A 14,167-nucleotide genomic window follows, 5' to 3' on the forward strand; every position below is an offset into this window, starting at 1 on the left:
GACTTGGCTGAAAACATGTTTTACAAGTTTAATGTTGCAACTCCAAGTTAGTGATGTACAGCTGGATTTAACAAGACCAGCTCCAATAGCATCACAAACATTATAGGTTGAGTTTCCACTGATTCATGATGACCTCTTTAAAAATGACAGGTGGGACCAATTCTGGGATTTCCAATCCTACCGCTGGGCTGTTTGACTTCCAGAAGTGCCTTTAAAGGATGCTGGCTTGTGACCATCAAACATTGACAGCAGGAACTCCCCATTCATTGTGGAGCTCCACACATCCTAGTCCTCCAACATACTCATGGAGTTGGGCACAGTCTTTCATGAGTCATTGTTCATCCCCTTCCAAAGGTCTCCTCATGAACCCTACTTTTTACAAGGGGTCTTTTAAAAAGGTGATTGCCAAAGATCCTCTTCAAGCTCTTTATAACAAACTATGCCCCTGCACCCTCCCCCATGGCCCCTCAATCCCCCAATGTCAAATCATGGCATCCTACCCATCCTGATGGTCCGATGGACCCTCATACACCCATGTCAACTTTTGTCTCTTCACTACCTCTCAAGGCCCCTGGTGTCCCCAGTGCCAAGCTATGGTACTGCAATGCTTATTGACCTATTAATAAACTGTATAGTACAGCAATGAGCCCTATAATTAAAGTAGGATGTGTAAAATAAGCTTCAAAAAATTCATTCATTCATTACTTTCTACTCTGTTAAGGAAGTCACATTATGACAAGGGAATAAAGATATCAATCAGTAAGACCCTTTAATTTATCAATAACAGAAATCATAAACTCTTCAAACTGCTTCGCCTTCTGTAAAAAGAGTGAAATTGACCATATAGATCAGAGTGCTGGACCTATCAGTGAAGCAATGTTTTCTCTGGGGTGCAGCTATTTAAGAAGTGTAATAGGGCTTCGTCAGTTCGCAGCAAATGTTCATGATGTATGCTTGTCTAAGAGCCCAGGCATCCATTACTCTGTAAAGATCCATTATTCTTGAATGATGCAGTGAACACAAGTGAATTCTGTGTAGAAATATTGGGATAGAATCATATAATCATAGAGCCCTACAGTGCAGAAAGAGGCCCTTCGGCCTATCATGTCTGCACTGAACACAATCTCACCCAAGCCCTACCCACATATATTACACCCACTAATCCCTTTAACCTACACATCTCTAGGTACTAAGGGACAATTTCTTATCATGGCCAATCAACCTAACCCGCACATCTTTGGACTGTGGGAGGAAACCGGAGTACCCGGAGGAAACCCACGCAGACACAAGGAGAACATGCAATCTCCACACAGACGGTAACCTGAGCCAGGAATTGAACCCAGGACCCTGGAGCTATGAAGCAGCAGTGCTAACCACTGTGCTACCGTGCCGTCCACAGTAGATAGTACATCTAAATTTTCATCCATGAGATTGGCAATGGGATTGGGAAAACTTATGGCTCAGCAAGCCTGTCTCTGGAGAAAGTGGCCATAAGACAAGATCTTCATTGGTGGGCGGGTATGGGCTGCAGTTGAGCCAGCTGACCCAGGAGAAGCACTTTCTGGAAGCAGAATGTTTAAAAGGCCTCTCCAGTACCTCAGCCAAGGTGGTTGTTTGTCATTTGTGAATCCTGAAAGTAAATTATGACATGATTTCAACCACTGGCACCTTAAAACCAAGCTCAATCACTTTGTCACCCAATGTCAACTCATACATACTTTCAGAAGGTAGTATTGGAATTAACCAGATACAGGGATTCTGTCTGATTTTATGCCATTATAGCCAATTTCAGACATACATGGCAAGCAATATTAAATCAACACAAGTATTTATCTATCCTTAGGAACATGAGACCATACTGACACAGAAAAGACCACTATTACAAATATTGATGTAACTCTATTAGTTTTCATCTTCAATGCCTGATTTGAAATATTTCAATCTCTTGTACTGTCCTCGTGACAAAAAGGGATTTTCTTTACCTACCTTTAACCAAAAGTTCTATATCTTTTGTTTTAAAACCACCGGATCCACAGTCTAGGAAAAGCTGATATTTTCCTTCATCCAAAATTTCCGTTTTGTTAATTATCAATATTACATTTCCTGGATTTATGAGACACCTTCTTGTTTCCAGGGCATTTGTTCCATTTTCGCCTGTACATGGGATTTTAGTACCATTCACGTGAGTCCAACTACCGTTACATTCTTTCTGCGTTTTTGTCTTGTACTCACAAGCCAAAACAGTGCGCTTGTGATGGATCCCTGTGACTGAATTGTTACACTGGACAGTTACAAATGCATCTGAAATAAATATGATAATCTATTAGCACCTATCCTTTAAGGTATAGAAGCGCGAAATAGAAACATTGAATATGATACAAGTTATATACTGGTATTACTCACCACCAGCTTCAATGGTCACAAAGAAGGAAATCACAATAAAACAAAGAATTTTTGGAAAATGGTAAGTTGCCATTCTTTTCCAGGGCTTTCAAGAATCTGTTTAAAATATTGGAATAACTCATTACTGGCACATAATAAGTTTTGGGGACATTTGTTTTGCACTCAAATGCTATACTTATTTGGCACAATTAATTGAGACTGGGTGCTCAGGTTCCTGAGTCTTGTGTTCAAAAACAGATCAAGACTTACATGGTTTTCTGCACATCCTACTTGTGATCTGAACACTGTGGTCTCCACTTTTGCTTATGCTGCAATCAGAACAGCAGCCTGAAACATGGACCACAGATTCCAGATAATAGCTCAGGATTTTTTATAACTGGCTAAATTGGTAAGTATGACATTGGTTTAACTACCCAACTAGGAATCAAGCTAGTGTTAAATCAAATTGTTGGTGCAATGCTTATATCTGCAGTGTTTGAATGCGTGTCCTTCGACTTAGGGGGAAAAGATGGTAATATTTGAGCGAAGTGAATAAATAAAAATTGCAGTTCACAAAAGTGTGAATAATTTGACTCCAAGTCCTGATGAATGGGATAGTACTGAGGTAAAGAATCTGGGGGCGATCTTACCGCTTGTCACGATGGTCAATCAGCAGGGCGAGCCAATAAGATTGCAAGAGAGGCGAAGAAAATGGGAAGGGCGCGAGGCTGATGTAAATATTTCAATCTGCATTTCAATGATGTTAGTGAGCCCAGGACAGAATTGTTCAGGCTCACTTGCCTTAACAGCCACGGAGTTGTAGGTCCTCCCTGGCAAGGATCACCAGAAATGAGGACCAGTTGTGATGGCCTCACTGTGTGACTGGAGGCTACTGAGACCCCTCATGTGGTTGGCGGTGGGAGAGCAATGCCCCTTTGGCAGAGCCAGCCTGGCTATTGGGGCAGCAATCAGCCGGGAGGCAGGGAAAGGAGGTGGCAATCAGCCGGGGGTGGGGTGGTGGTTGGTGGTTGAGTGGGGTATGGGGGTGGCGATCAAACAAGGAAGCCAGCGATCATCTGGGGAGGACAGGGATGGGTCTCAGAGTTCAGTGATCATCCAGGAAGGCAAGCAATCAAGGGGAGAAGCAAGAGATCAGCTGGGGAGGCCAGGGATCGAAGCGAGTGGACAGTGATTGTCCAGGAGGGCCAGCGATCAAAGGGAGAAGCCAGCAATCGAAGATGGAGTCCAGCAATCATTAACAGATCGCTCAGTGTTCTCTGTACACAGTACACTCAGAGATCAAGGTGTGTGCGCAATAGTGTTCCTCGCAGTCAACAGCTGGCTTCCTGATGAGAATAGATTCTGTCCACTTTCCCCACTGTCGTGAATCACACTTTGCCTCTCTTTTTGCACTAAGTGCCACGTGATTTCATCTGTGCGCTCATCCAAAAAATGGATGCGATTTTCTCCTGCTTGTTCAACACTTAAAATCGCCCCTTATATCTTTGTGATGGTAGTTGCAATCTCAACAGTTTTCACAGTACAAATTGTTAATTATCATGGCTAAACTAAGAGACTATTCATAGTAACATTGATTGGATGTTCTCCATTGGTTTTACTATATATTTTCTTGTGTAAAAGTGTTTCTTAAGTAACGTTTATAGAGCTTCAAATTAAACAATAGAGCACTATATGCAAATACATACTGATTTAATTTCAGTTGTCGAAAATAATTAAATTAACACCAGTGTTAGAATTTCAGAGGAAAAAAGTTCACAGAAATCCAAGTGTTGAAAGGCTGCACACCATTGTAATTGTCCTCAGTCACAAATATTTGAGTTCAGCTGTTAGCTTTTACCTTGAACATTTATCGTGGTAACTTGCACCATTTCACTGAGAGCAGATGCTGGAAATCTATTTATTGGAACCTCATATTTTTAAATAGCTTTCAATGGAAAGAAGAGATTTTTTTGTACAAGCATTTAAAGAAAGTAAGGATGGCTAAGGGTAATTTGGGTCCCTTAAAGAGAGATGCAGATAACATTGTAACTAAAAATTGGGAAATGACAGACTCTTTAATTATTTCCTTTGTACTGAAGTTCACAGGAGAGGAGGATGATAAAGTGCCAGAAATATGAGAAAATTGACGGGAGTGGACAGCGATCAACCAGGGGAAGCATGATGGCACAGTGGTTAGCACTACTACTTCACAAAGCCAGGGACCCAGGTTTGATTTCCGGCTTGGGTCACTGTCTGTGTGGAGTTTGCACATTCTCCCCAGGTCTGTGTGGGTTTCCTCCGGGCTCTCCAATCTGTGGGAGGAGAATGTGGATCCTCCCACAATCCAAAAGATGTGCAGGTTAGGTGGATTGGCCATGCTAAATTCTCCCTCAGTGTACTCGATCAGGCGCCAGAGTGTGGCAACTAGAGGATTTTCACAGTAACTTCACTGCAGTGTGAATGTAAGCCTGCTTGTGACTAATAAATTAACTTTAACAACTAAAGGCAAATCAAAGGAAGGAACTTTGTGAGATTGCCCCATATTCTTCAACACTTTGGATCATTAGAATCTATCAACAGCCCTTCAGAATATACAATTAGTATATCAATTGCCCTTTGCGGAAGATGGTTCCAAACAGTACAACACAGTCACACACTCATACACATCTATGTTTAAATTTCATCAGCACTGCTATAGTTAAAGAAAACGTGATCAGGCAACTTTCCATCAAATTAATTTTAACTAATTATCAGTCCTTACAATTTGCCATCCCTTTATACTTAGTGTACTGCACTTGTCTGGGTCCAAAATCCCTAACCTTGATGGTCTGGGTCACTTGAGTTCTGGTATGGGTCAGGTTTGGTATGGGTCAGGTCTGGTGTTGTTAAGGTCTGGTATTGGTCAGGTCTGGTATGGGTCAGATCTGGTATGGATCAGGTCTGGTATGGATCAGGTCTGGTATGGATCAGGTCTGGTATGGATCAGGTCTGGTATGTGTCAGTTCTGATATGGGTCAGTTCTGGTATGGTCAGTTCTGGTATGGGTTAGGTCTGGTATGGTCAGTTCTGGTATGGATCAGGTCTGGTATGGTCAGTTCTGGTATGGTCAGTTCTGGTATGGGTTAGGTCTGGTATGGTCAGTTCTGGTATGGATCAGGTCTGGTATGGTCAGTTCTGGTATGGTCAGTTCTGGTATGGGTTAGGTCTGGTATGGTCAGTTCTGGTATGGGTTAAGTCTGGTATGGGTCAGGTCTGGTATGGGTTAGGTCTGGTATGGGTCAGGTCTGGTATGACTGGAGAACAGGCAATCACCAATGTTCCAGGATGATGAAGGGAAATGGGACATCATGTGATGTTTAGATTGGCTGGGATCACCTGATCGAGGGAGGGGTAGGACAGGGAGACATATTTTCCAGAATTTCTCCTGCTCATTTGAATCTAGGTTTTAGTGGATAGATTGGATAATTGGGGGAGATGGGATGGGGGTAAATGATGAGTGAAGGGTGGGGGGGATGATGCGGGGGGGGTGATGGGTAGGGGGTTGATAAGTAAGGGAGGAGGGGAGGAAGAGGAGGAGGGGAATGAGGAGTGAGATAAGGAGGGGGGTTTAGGGGGGGAAGTGAGGAGATGTGGGTCAGAGGGGCTAAGGAAGAGGGTGGTGAGGGTAGGAGGGGGGTAGGAGGGGAATGGGGGAGAGTCGTGGGTGTTTTATTCACCCCAGTTCTGCCCCTACTCAAAATGGAAATGAAAACCAGGCGGGATATATAACAGGCTCCTGATGTTTCCCACTCCCAGAAACACTCAGTAGCTCTGACAGTTTCTGTGGAGAAAGAAACATGTCAGCTCTGTGACCTCTCATCAGCTGTTGTAAGCAAGAAGATTAGAATTTATGTGAGCATTTTCCTTCTGTCAGAATGATAAACATGAAATAAGCAGATGGATGAGTGCACTCACATAAATATGCAACACACACACACACACGCAGACTATGTAACACATAAACACACACATATACACGTACACACAAACTATGCAACACACACACACAAACTACGACACACACACACATACACACACACACACATACACACGCAGAGGGGGGCAATCTCACCAAAAACACTCTACGGGCTGCATGAGCGCGAAAATGGGAGAAAATCACATTTTTTGACGAGCTTCCAGACACAACTGTATGGCACTGAGGAAAAAATCAGCCAATCTGTGATTCTTGCCAGCAGGGGGAATGGGTGGAGCCTATTCACACAGAAAACTGGCTGCTGAGCTCGAGGGGTGCCATTGTGCAGGTACCCCAACCTTCCACGTGTACAAGAAATCTGGAACTCCTCCCACCCCCTGGACATCATTCCCTCTGTCATAGTCATTCTCCACCCACACCCCCGTACGCTCCCCCCCCCACCCCCATCATCACTCTGCTGCCCTGACTGATCACAAAACCCCCATCACCTGATCATCCAATGACTTGGCCAATTCCCAACCCTCCTGGATCCTAAAGCAGTGTACCCCCTTCCCTCTTCCCCATGGAACACCCTCTGCCTTCCCCATCATGGCCCCACTCCCTTCAGGATCCTCTCACTCAGGCCATGCCCCCTTCCAGCCATGCCCCCTTATGGCCTTGCTTCCATGACACTGCCTAGTGTCCAGTGGGCAGAGGACAAGGTACCTAGTGGGCATTGCCAGGGTGCCAGGCTAGCAGTGTGAAGGTGCCAAGCTAGCCATGCCAAGCTTGCAATACCCAAGAGGTGTAAAACTGGGCGAGAGGTGAAATATCAAGCTCACACCCAATCTTACCAGTTTGCCACTTCAATTGACATCACCCCGAAAAACTACACAAAACACACACAGACTACACAAAACACACACAGAAACTACACAAACACACACACACACAGGCGACACAAAATACACACAGAAACTACACAAAATACATACAGACTACACAAAACGCATACAGAGATTACACAAAACACACACACACAGGTAGACTACACAAAACACACAGCAACTGCACAAAATGCACACAGACTACACAAAACATACACAGACTACAGAAAACACACAGAATACACAAAACACACACACACAGATAGACTACACAAAACACACACACAGACTATACAACACACACACACAGATAGACTACACAAAACACACACACAGACTATACAAAACACACACACTCAGATAGACTACACAAAACACAAAGAAACTACACAAAATACACACAGACTACACAAAATATACAGACTACACAAAACACACACACACAGATAGACTACACAAAACACACACACAGACTACACAAAACACACATAGGAACGACACAAAATACACACAGACTACACGAAACATACATACAGACTACACGCAGCAGAGTACACAGAATATACACACACGAACTACACAAAATATATACACAGAGATTACACAAAACACACACAGACTACACGGAAACTTTTTTTGTACCTGGGTTCTGATGAAGACTCTCTTTCACTGAGAAGTGTGTTTAAAAATGAAAACGATGCCTCCACGGACCGGGATCTTAAGTGAAAGGGGAAAAAAGCGGCATTGAGCAAGTTTAAATAATTTCTCAGATCTGTTTACAGGAAAAACCGGAATGGCTTCGCAGAATCTTCCGACAGCGCCACTTTATGCAGACACTGAACTCAATGGGTTATTTTATAAATGTAGTTACAGATAGATCGAGAATTCAAAATTATTTACTGAAAAGGGCAGAAGCAAATCTATTGTAAACCGCCCAAAATGGTAATTCGCGGTTATTTCACCTCATATTATTTTGCCATTCTGGAATCTCTGGCATAGGGATATAGCCTGAGGGATAATAGACTCTCAGTAAATGGCGATGCGGCGATCTGGTCGCTGCTATCCTTTCTGTCGATATGTCGAGATTATTTTGGAGCATTCATCCTCCACCGAAACTAAAAAACTGCGTGGGAAATTAGAATGATGCAGCTTTTGGTATCGTCCCTGACAGCATTATCAAAGTAGAGAATCTACTCTTGCCCGTCCTAGTCCCAGTTACTGTTAAGAGTTTCTGTTTCGTTCTGAGGGACGCTTGCCACTTAGATTTAATCACTGCCAGAAATCAGTCAAACGTGTGCATGATAGTCCCCCAAATCCATGGTCATTCCAGAGGTTTCCCACCAGGTGGTTGACAGCAACCCACCAGAACAGTTACAAAGTGGTCAGGGGTCCAAATGCATCCATGTTGAATATCCTGCATGCAATGAAGTGCACTTACACACTTCGTCAAGGACACAAAAAGTATTAGCAGGTCTGACAGCATCTGTGGAGAGAGAAGAGAGTCAACGTTTAGAGTCTGGATGACTCTTGGTCAGATCCAGGAAGAGTCATCCAGACTCCAAACATTGGTTCGGTTCTCTCCAGTCTCTTCATCCAGACTCCAAACTTTGGCACTAATCCCTCTCCACAGATGCTGTCAGACCTGTTGAGATTTTCCAGCGTTTTCTGTTTTTATTTCAGCTTCCAGCATCCACAATATTTTGCTTTTACACAAGAAGTATTTGTAAATAAGGAAAAAAATGTGCATAGAAGCTGGCGGCTTTAATGGCTGCTTTGGCCGACATGTCATCCACAGACCTTCTGAATGTCTTCTGCCTACCAGAGAGCTCCACCCCCTGGGGTGATTCCCCATTCTCAGTCCCAGTTGGACCATCAAGCCAGAAGACCCTCTACGGCTGTGTTGTCCTGAAAGGGACAATCACCACATCCTTCCCCCTTCAACTCTTCTATACAATCTTCAAAACTAAGTTACTCAAGCCCAAATTCTAGCTGAACATTATACACATGTAAGAAGTCTCACAACACAAAATTTATTTGGAATCATGAGGCCCCAGCCCAACGCTGGCATCTCCGCATCATTATACACAGGAGTTGGGCAACTATAAATTGAGTCTTTGGGGTGGGTTGGCGGTTATGTTTCTTGTGGAGAGGTGCAATTCTGAGACACTTCCACCGGATTTACATTAACAGAAACTACAACAGTATATATCTCTTCTGGCACAGGTAGTTCATTACAACTTGCTTCCATGGAGACATCAGTTATGTCTATAACAAGTTGATCAAGTACTCAGGCACTTTGGTACTTAAAAATCTCGAAAACATTTCTTGATAGCTCATTCATGAGATCTTGAGTCTTGTGTGTCCAAACATAAACATTTACATTTAACTATGCATAGTTCCAAATACAGCCTTTCATAGAACTCTTCCATACAGACTCGCTGCTTTTCTATTTGTGCGGTCAATTCAGCAATCTTGTTTTTGCATGTAATCTCAGTTTCTTCCTCTGAAATTGCTGCCTTTTTTTTACCTCTCTGGTTAATTTCTCATTGCCTAGTTCCCCCTCTTCATGCTCCCAGTCTTCTGATTCAATTCTTCACTGGACTTGATTCTAAGTTTCTGGATGCTTTTCATAGACTTCAGCTTATTCTCCATTGTCTCATTTAGTTCTGCTTCTTAACTTCATTTTCTAATGTAGTTTGCAAATTTGCTGTCAGTCATTTCATCTTGTTGTTTTGATGTCTTCTTTAGAGCTGTAATTCATTTTGCCGACTCTTCTTTATGTTCAATAATGCCCTCTTTGCTCTCTTTTTATCTTAACAAAAAAAGCACTGCAGCAACTTCCTGTCTTTTCTTCTACTTAAGCTCCTCTTTTTAAGAAATCATAGTTACAGCTCTTGCTTCTGAGGGCAATTTTCTTCTATTTCTTCCCATATACTTCCAAACCTCTGACTGCCTCAACCAATTCAGACTTGTTCTGTGTCTGACCCTCTGGGTCTTGCAATATTTCAACATATCACCACTCACACACCTTGGTCACTGGCAGTGTCCACATTATCCATCTTTATCCTTGTCACCAATGTAATGATGAATGTTTACAGACTTCCTCAGGAACACAGAAGGTATTTATTAATAAGCAAAAACTTAAGAGGCTTGCAACCTCACCAGCCCACCGGCTGTTCCAGTCCCTACATGTCTTCTACAGGCTTTTTAGATGTTTTCTGCCTGAAAGAGAGCTCCACTCTCAGGGGTGATTACCCATGCTCAGTCCCAATTGATCCCTCAATCCAGGTGACCCTTTACTGTGTTGTTTTCCTTAAAGGGAAAATCACCACGTTATCACTCTGCCCTTTTAATCATCCTTCAGTATAAGAGGGGTGTGATCCATTCCTCTTCTTGGGCTTGCTCACATTGGTACTGTATCACCTGACAACAACAAATATTAAATAATTGCTTGGGTCAGTGAACAGATCTCTACTCATTATTGACCATTCACATGATTAGATAGAGGATCTAGTGGATTCCTCAACACACGTGTGTTGCAACCTGCCTAATTTTCAGAAATGCAGTTTAATATAGTGGGATCGGTATGTTGTAAGATGTTGCATGTAATTCAGGAGCTCTCAGGAAGAAGTCTTGCGTCTTGTATGGTTTGACAGTAAATGTTTATGAAGTACTAGTGACTATGTACATATACACAATATAAGATGTAAGAGTTGTCTCCATGCTTGCCTCTACACACCTCTCTGTCAAGTACAAGACTCTAGATTGGATCATGTGTTCCATTACATCTCTGTGTGAGCCATATTACATCCACTTTCTATGCCAGATCCTTATATTGCACTGTATACCTGTGCACAAACCCAGGGAGAATCTCCGGTTTGGCGCTGGGAAGTGGAATTCCTAACGGAGCCCCTGATTGACAAAGCTGTGAATGGGCCACAACCCTTCACTTTTGAAAGGGAACCTGGAACTCTTGGGGTTTATGAACATGGACTACTTCACTATTTGACCCAATTTAAATGGAGCTGAACACTGAGATCATTGGCAAAATCATTCACTTCTCACTTTGTGATGCCGAGATTGATGAAGCAACTTTAGATTAGACCTAAGGACCTCCTGGGCCTTGGGTTAATGGCCCCAGGAATGATTTATTACATTAAAAGTTCCAAAGAAATGCTAATTGTTACTTGTACACAACAACCCTGGAATCTTTCTAATGAGCCTTCTCTGTACTTTCTCTAAAGCCTTCACAGCCTTTCTCAAGTGTAAGGCCTAACTAGCATCTTATACAGCTTCAACAAATCTACAGATTGCTAATGAGGAGAAAATAATCTTATACAATCCCGCCCATGACTGAGAGACAAGGAAACATTTTATGATGCAAAAAATTGGGGACAATAGCTTTTAGGGAAGGAAAACCAAGTCAGTTACTTACATCACAAAAGAAAATTTTGTAAAACATTGGGTAAATAGCACGACAAATATTACAACAGTGGTGCCCATAACTCTTATCATCAGGGGTGTGTCATAATTTGTTTTGTGTCATGTGACACATTGCTTACTGAACTTACATCATTAACGCAATGGGAAAGCTGCTGTCACTTTGTTTCAACATCAGGAACTACACTTCAGCACTTAGACTACCTATAAGTAATATCAAGATAGATCAGTTAATAATTTAATGATTGTCTGCAAGAGATCCAACAAAATAGTAAATAATTACATCTTGCAATGGTTTTAATTTTTATTGCATTTCTATGTTCATTAATTGAACATATCAAAGTACAACATTTTTTAAACTCTGATATTTCTAGATCTAAAGCAATCTGAATTAATATGACTTAATTAGTTGTGAAAATATGTCTTCATGCTTTATTTATTAAAACTAACAGATTAATTAAAAATCAGGATTTGGACTCCATTTTGTCATATGGATATAACAGGAGTTTTGGATAACTTTATAGCCTTAGTACATGCCTGAGAATGGATGTAAGATAAGCTGCATGCTAAAATTTACCTTTACTTCTCAAATGGTTTTCACAAGAGACCAACTTCCATGTCTTTTTTTTTGGTTGTTTTCTCCCCCTCCCACAGGTTCAACTGGTGGCAGCAGTATTCTGATAACTTGTGTAAGTGGATATTAGATAGCAGGCTGTTTCAGTACAGAGCGTATTAACACCAAACAGGTCTACTGCCCACACATACAGGAGTCAGTGGACAGTAATCAGGAGCTGGAGTGCTCTTGAGTTTATTGAACCTTCCTAGTTTCTCACCAGGAGGAAGTGAAAAAAAACAGTACAGTGGAATTGCAAATAAGAAAAAGTTATATTTGTAAAACCTCTTTCACATGTTCCAAAGTGCTTTCTGTCTAATGAAATATTTTTGAAGCAATTTCGCTGAGGAATCTTGGCAACAAGAGCAGGCAGGATCTGAAATAAAAAAATAGAAGATGCTGGAAAACTCTGGTAGCACCTGTGGAGAGAGAAACAGAGTTAACATTGCAAATCAGCAGGGCTCTTCTTTGGGGCTGAGGAGAGGTAAAAATGGCGGTGGGTTTTATTCTGTTAAAAGTAGGTTGGGGAGGGGCAGGGGCAGTTTGATTTGAGTGGAGTTGATGCATGCCATGACTAACCTTTTGAAGCACTTCATAATAATTAATGTCAGAGGCACTGAGCAGTAGTCATTAATGCATTTTGCCTGGTTTTTCTTTGGTACAGTGATGATGGCCATTTTCTTGAAGCAGGTACGCAGGTCAGATCAGAGTAAGGAGTGATTGAAGAAGTTTGTGAACCCTCACCAACTGGTCCACGTAGGATCTGAGTGCTCATCTGGCTACTCACTTTCTGTGGGTTAATTTTTAAGAAGGCCGATCTGACATCTGCAAAGCTTGGTCTGGTACTGTCTCTTGGTAGCATTGATGGTTCTCTATAGACCGTATCTGGTTTCTTGTATAGGTCATGGTCAACTGACTTGAACACTTCAGAACTGGACTTCAGTAAGCAGTGGATGTCCCTGATCATTCATGGTTTTCAGTTGGAAAATACGTGGATTTGCTTCTTTGGCACACAGTCTTCTACACACTGACTATTGAAGTGGAGCAGGTGGCGAAAATAGTTGAAGTTAAAGTTTATTCGTCAATAGTAGGCTACGTTAACATTGCAATGAAGTTACAATGAAAATCCCCTATTGGCCACACTTTGGCGCCTGTTCGGGTACACTGAGGGAGAATTTAGCATGGCCAATCCCCCCAGCCAGTACATCTTTCGGACTGTGGGAGGAAGCCGGAGCACCCAGAGGAAACCCATGCTGACACAAGGAGAACAATGAGCCAAGCTGGGAATTGAACATGGGTCCCTGGCGCTGTGAGGCAGCAGTGCTAACCACTGTACTGTTGATGATCAAGAGAGATTACATTGGAAAGATGTCAAGGGCAAAGATGAATGGAGTGGTAATGACAGTAATAAGATTAAAACAAGTGTTGAGTGTAGAAGAAAGGCTGGCTCTGAAAGCAAGATAGCAGAATGTGTTATTGGCAAAACAAGGATCAGCGCTTTCTGAAAGAAGGATCTCTATTTAATGTCTCATTCTAAACTTAGCACCTCTGAGAGTGCAGCACTCTCCCAGTCTTGCAGTAGAATGCCTGATTAGATTATTTGCTCAAATCTTTAAAGGAAGATTTGAAGCCATGACACAGAATTGAGAGCGCCAACTACTGAGCCATAGTTGACAACTTCTAATTATCCACTCTGTTTTTGAATGCTTTTGCAAAAACACGAGTGACATGCAGTTAGAGCTGTATGTTTAAGTTATCTTTAGGCAGTTCGATGATAAAGCCAAATATAAAAAATTGGCAAACTCCAGAGCAGCTCAAGATTTAAATCTGGACACCAAGAAGAACAAAAGTCTCAGATCTACAGTGCCTTCATAAGTTAGCTGTCAAAAAGCC

The 14,167-nt window shown here is 42.2% G+C and overlaps 1 long non-coding RNA gene across 1 annotated transcript; it reads right to left on the bottom strand.

The window, feature by feature from the left end:
- Window positions 1–1,985: 1,985 nt before the first annotated feature.
- On the bottom strand, window positions 1,986–8,321 carry LOC145356481 (uncharacterized). The gene is made up of 4 exons (XR_013889145.1): window positions 8,184–8,321; window positions 7,864–7,938; window positions 2,404–2,499; window positions 1,986–2,301 (listed from the first exon to the last, which is right to left on the bottom strand). It is a non-coding gene; the product is annotated as an uncharacterized LOC145356481 (long non-coding RNA).
- Between the last annotated feature and the right edge of the window lie 5,846 nt (window positions 8,322–14,167).

The sequence above is a fragment of the Carcharhinus amblyrhynchos genome, chromosome 21, assembly GCF_965287045.1.
Source record: "Carcharhinus amblyrhynchos chromosome 21, sCarAmb.v2.hapA, whole genome shotgun sequence".
In the NCBI taxonomy this organism is placed as follows: Eukaryota; Metazoa; Chordata; class Chondrichthyes; order Carcharhiniformes; family Carcharhinidae; genus Carcharhinus; species Carcharhinus amblyrhynchos.